This window comes from Fragaria vesca, unplaced genomic scaffold, assembly GCF_000184155.1.
Source record: "Fragaria vesca subsp. vesca unplaced genomic scaffold, FraVesHawaii_1.0 scf0512879, whole genome shotgun sequence".
Taxonomy (NCBI): domain Eukaryota; kingdom Viridiplantae; phylum Streptophyta; class Magnoliopsida; order Rosales; family Rosaceae; genus Fragaria; species Fragaria vesca.
This window is the reverse complement of record NW_004443336.1, coordinates 1-1,033: the sequence shown is the minus strand read 5'-3', so window position 1 is coordinate 1,033 and position 1,033 is coordinate 1. Positions and strand designations below refer to the sequence as shown.

At 32.3% G+C, this 1,033-nt stretch overlaps 1 non-coding gene across 1 annotated transcript; it reads left to right on the top strand.

Annotated features, from left to right (window-relative positions):
• LOC101312403 lies at nucleotides 1-1,033 on the top strand. Its single transcript, XR_185445.1, has 2 exons — nucleotides 1-78; nucleotides 853-1,033. It is a non-coding gene; the product is annotated as an uncharacterized LOC101312403 (transcript).

The window sequence follows — 1,033 nt, the reverse complement described above, 5'->3', positions numbered from 1 at the left end:
AGGAGGAACATATTTACTAGTTATATCATCTGCAATTGCCTGAATCTCAAGACGTTCTTCGAACCAATCATAGATTTTATTGAGATAGGTAAACCAAGAAGACCCCCCCCGAGAACCGTATATGAAAATTTCATCTCGTACGGCTCAAACAGAAACACCCCAATACTATAGTTCGAACGGATGTGTGGAATAGAAAGTTTTAAATTATTAATTCTACGATTCCATTTTTTCTAAGATATGAAAGAATAAAAAACCCAAAAACTATTCTTTGTGGTTATAATGCCAAAAAATCAAGTCGGCTCATTCATCTCTATATTGCTCGTTATAGGCCTCTTGAATCTTCTATTTACCTATTTTCTTGTTGTTATTTATGTGTACCTGCGGCTTTACTGCTGTTTTTTTATGATTTTATTGATAGGAATTCCTCTTGTTAAGACCCTATGAATCGATTAAAACCGCAGATTCATACTAGAACCACGATGATTCAATAAACCTTCTCAAACTAAGTCCCAAAATTCCCTGATAAGAACCATTGGATCATCACTTATTCAATGACTAGATCTAATAGACGAAAAATCAAAGAAATCTTTGTCCTTTGATCAAAATAAGTCTAAACGGAAGTTTTGAAATAAAAAAAATTCTATTTATAACTTCTAACTCTTTAAAAAAATTTTTGAAGTCCGGCCACGAGGTCTGACTATTAAGTATGAATCATAGTTCTAATAGTAATCTATTTCATATATTCCGTGCTCCAGATACTAAAATGAATATCCGACGAAGTAAAACCATCTCTATCAAGATGACAGATCTATTCTCTGTACTAGCCATAGGATCAATTATACCAAGTCACACACTCATATTCCGGAAATACAAGAAAAAAATAAATTCCACGGTCGAACTACCAAAATAGAATGGGATAAAAACCAGAAAACTAAATGCAATGTTTCACTTTGTATTGAAAAAGCTAGTTAATGGTTCTTGTAAATCTAATTCATTGAAATTCCATCCAGTAAAATGGACGAATTATAAATCT